This window comes from Pinus tabuliformis, chromosome 1_1 (genome assembly GCF_031772625.1).
Source record: "Pinus tabuliformis cultivar Carrire ecotype Pingquan chromosome 1_1, CPIR1, whole genome shotgun sequence".
In the NCBI taxonomy this organism is placed as follows: Eukaryota; Viridiplantae; Streptophyta; class Pinopsida; order Pinales; family Pinaceae; genus Pinus; species Pinus tabuliformis.
The window spans coordinates 581,590,801-581,594,613 of NC_142297.1; the positions used below are offsets into that span (position 1 = coordinate 581,590,801).

Sequence of the window (3,813 nt, forward strand, 5' to 3'; positions counted from 1 at the left end):
ATAGTTCCGACACCTCTTAAGTTTGTACGAACCCCGAGTTGATAATTTCATTTGATAATTTTTGTTGCAACATTCTTGTTGCAATACTAAGGCTCATCACTTTGCAATAAATTTCCAACTCGTGTTATAATATGGTTAAAAGAGATGCCATTCTTAGTGAAGTTTATGGCTTGCAACAAAAGAAGACAATCGAGTTTTTCTGGGATGGTTACGGCAACAGGAAGAGCTCAAGTCAATTATGATTACCTCGTCAAGCTGTTATTGATAAGGGATATTGGTGTTGGAAAGAGTTGTCTCCTCTTACGTTTCATTGATGACTCTTTTACCACAAGTTTCATCACCACCATAGGAATTGAATTTAATATCATGATATTTGAGCTAGATGGAAAGTGGATTAGATTATAGATCTGGGGCACTGCTAGTCAAGAGTGTTTCTGGACAATTACAACAACATACTATTAGAATGTTATGGGTATTATTTTGGTGTATGATGTCATAGATGAATCATCATTTAAAAACATTCGAAATTGGATAAATAATATGGAGAATAATATCTCTAATAATGTGAATAAAATATTTGTTGGAAACAAGGCTGATATGTATAAGAGTAAGATAGTTGTATCAAGTTAATGCGGTCAAGCACTTGAAAATGAGTATGGAATTAAGTTTTTTGAAACCAGTGCCAAAACAAACATTTATGTCTCACTGGCATTCAAGGGAAGTGTTTTCATAGGAACAAATACATCAGAATATGAGGCCGACTCTTCCCATCATCCTAGACCTGAGGTATTCATGCACACTTGACTCGTAATCATTTTAAGTCTAATCTCACTCCTCCATTGCCTCCTGATATATGCAGACATGTCCACATTACAGGAATCAATAGGTTAGAGCTAGTTTCCAATTTCTAACATTTTTATCAATGTTGGATACCACCATCCTGACTTGCGAGATGACAATTAAGAGATTCACCTTGGAATGAGAGGAGCGACCTACTCATAATTCAACATGAAGTTTGAGGTGCATTGAGTTGAGGAGCAATGATCATTTGTAGGAGATATAGTGATTTTCAAAGAGTTTATCACATGGTTATTCACAATGTTTTGCATGAGAGTGCATTATTTTAGTATTAATATTACAAGAAACGAGGGCACATTATGCGTTCATTTTATCCATGGCACTAGAATGCTTGCCTCTAATTGGATGCTTTGGGTATCGATATTGGCACTTTAAATAGTCTTGAGCTAAAAGATCATTGGATGAAAGATTTCTTTCTTGCAAGTACTTTTTGGAATTAGGTCAGATAACAACAGGTCTCTGCAATTCAAAATAATTCGACCAAGATGAAAAATTATATTCAGATATGCTATGTTATGACTCTTATTGTCTAGATGGAATGTATATATATTTTTTGTATTGTGTGTAAAGGATCCCTTTGCGTCATTGAGCCACTTGGCACACCTAATATTTTCTACAATGCATATTCATTAGTGTTATGTTACATGGTGCTACTGTGTCATCAACAAAGTGACCAAATTGTGAAGAATGAAAAAATTTGGAAATAAAAGTATGCTATTTGTGGCTTGCATACATGTCGAATACCCTATATGCAGGCTTATAAAGAGCACACTCAATCCATAGGAAAGTGATATCGAGCTCAGTTTCTTTCCATATCCCAGCTCAATGACAATTCAAAACATTGGAGCCTCAACATGAAAAAATGGAGTCATAATAATAAAACTACAACCCCTTTCCATTGATGTCAAAGGGGGAGGTCAACAAAGGTTAGATATGCACAAGGAGGATCAATGTTTTTCCATTAATGCCAAAGGGGGATATTTTTGGCATTATTTTCATTGATGGAAAAGGAGCAACAGGAGAAGCAATAATCCAAAGAAGGAAAATGTAGAGTGAAGAGGCACTAAAGAAGCAAAGATGTGATCTAAAAGGAGCAGTGAAGAGGTAGCAAGGAAAGGAGAAACAAGCAGCAAAAGAAGGAAAATGAGAAAGAAGAAAAAAAATATGAGATGCAAAGGAGCATCAACAAGGAACACTAAGGGTTTAATCATCTTTGTAAAGCACTAAGGGTTTTATCATCTTTGTGTGAAAGACCTTAGTGGTTTATCAACCATACAACAAACACCTTCACCCATGGTTCTCCTTTGATCTTTCCAGTGACTTCTCCAAGATAAGACACTCACATTTCATAGCTTCGCATATTTCACACAGGGAATTCCTCAGCCTCAGTCGGCTTCTTCAGTGGTCAAGAAATCATTATTCCATCCTTCTCTCCAGGTTTTCATCTCCTGACTATTTTCATTCAATGTTCGTCCTCCTCCCAATTCCATTCCTCTTCCTCTTTTGATTACGCACCCTTTCCATCATGGGGCTACTCATATTCCCTAATGCTCTCTTTTCCATTGACATGAGAAACTTGGGAGTTTCTCTTGAAATTTCTACAAACTATTGGGTGAGGTGTGTGGGTGGTTATGCCAACCCAACACCACTCAAACCTCCCCTCATATCGGGGATCTATGTCCCTTTTACATAAGTTCCATCCAAATAAAACTTTATTTATATTCCTAAAAATAAAATACAAAAATTGGGGGTGTATGCCAAGGATGTTACAAACCCCACCCTTTTCAAGGGAACATTGTCCTTAGTGTTATTTATATCATAAAAATAAATAAAAAAATAAAAAAATAAAAAACACAAAAAATGAGCTTTTATATATGAAAATATTACATATAGTTATCCATTAAAAAAAATGGGTACAACACCCTCATTTTGTTTTCCATCTCCTAGTTGGCTTCATCAAGTCCAAAGTGCCTCCAATGCACCTTGACCTACTTAATTACTCAATTCTGAAACATGTTTTTCCTTCGGTCTAGAATGCACAGTGGTTCAATTTGGAACTCTCCATCGAGTTCCACTTGTGTCACAGACCAGTCAACAACATGATTAGCATCATGAACATATTTCTTAAGTAATGAGACATGAAATACATTCAATGCATTTGTAGAGTTCCATAATTGTTTTGTTTTGACATCCTTTTTCCTCCATTTTCCTCTTTTTCATCATCACTATCAACTCAATAAAAGTAGTAAATCATAGATTTTGACAATTGTTGGCTTTATGGGTCCTGACCTAGGTTTAGCATTAGTCAACCAAATAAATCCCTACACTACTGGCCCTTTTGGCATCAGTTCGTGAAGCACAGACCAAAGTCTCACCCGAAGCAGTATGGGGGGATGCTAGAACCAAGTTTCCGCACCCTGAGATGGTCATGATGTCAGTTTATACCCCCTTCTCCTACCTTCACGCAGGTCGCTAGGCCTTAGGGCTTATTGATCTACCCTCTATTTCACCCTTCAGTACCTCTGGAAAGGTGTACGATTGACCTTCGCGCAACCCTACCTAGCGATTTAGGTACTTTTGCGCTGCTATGATGATGTATTGTATAGATTCCCAAGCTATCTCAAGTGCCTTACTTATTTTAACAATCAATTATAGTTAGAACTTAGCGTCACGTAAACTAATATTCTTACTTGTGTTCAATTAACAGATATAATCACATACATTCGCGCATCAAATAAACATTGTAAAATAAACCTAGATCGCAATATAATCATATGCATTAACAAAGACTAATTACACAGTAATTGTAGAATACTTCTCTTTATTTCTATTTCCAGTTTAATACAAAGTCTTTCCACCCTTCGCACACAGTTGCAGGGGTCCGCGCACTCAACTGTGGAATTCTACCCTAGGCCTCTACGCACTCAGCTGCAAAGCCTCTACCTACGCTAAGAC

At 36.7% G+C, this 3,813-nt stretch overlaps 1 pseudogene; it reads left to right on the plus strand.

Annotated features, from left to right (window-relative positions):
- The first annotated feature begins 204 nt into the window (after positions 1 to 204).
- On the plus strand, positions 205 to 804 carry LOC149214582 (ras-related protein RABE1d pseudogene; annotated as a pseudogene).
- The last annotated feature ends 3,009 nt before the right edge of the window (positions 805 to 3,813 follow it).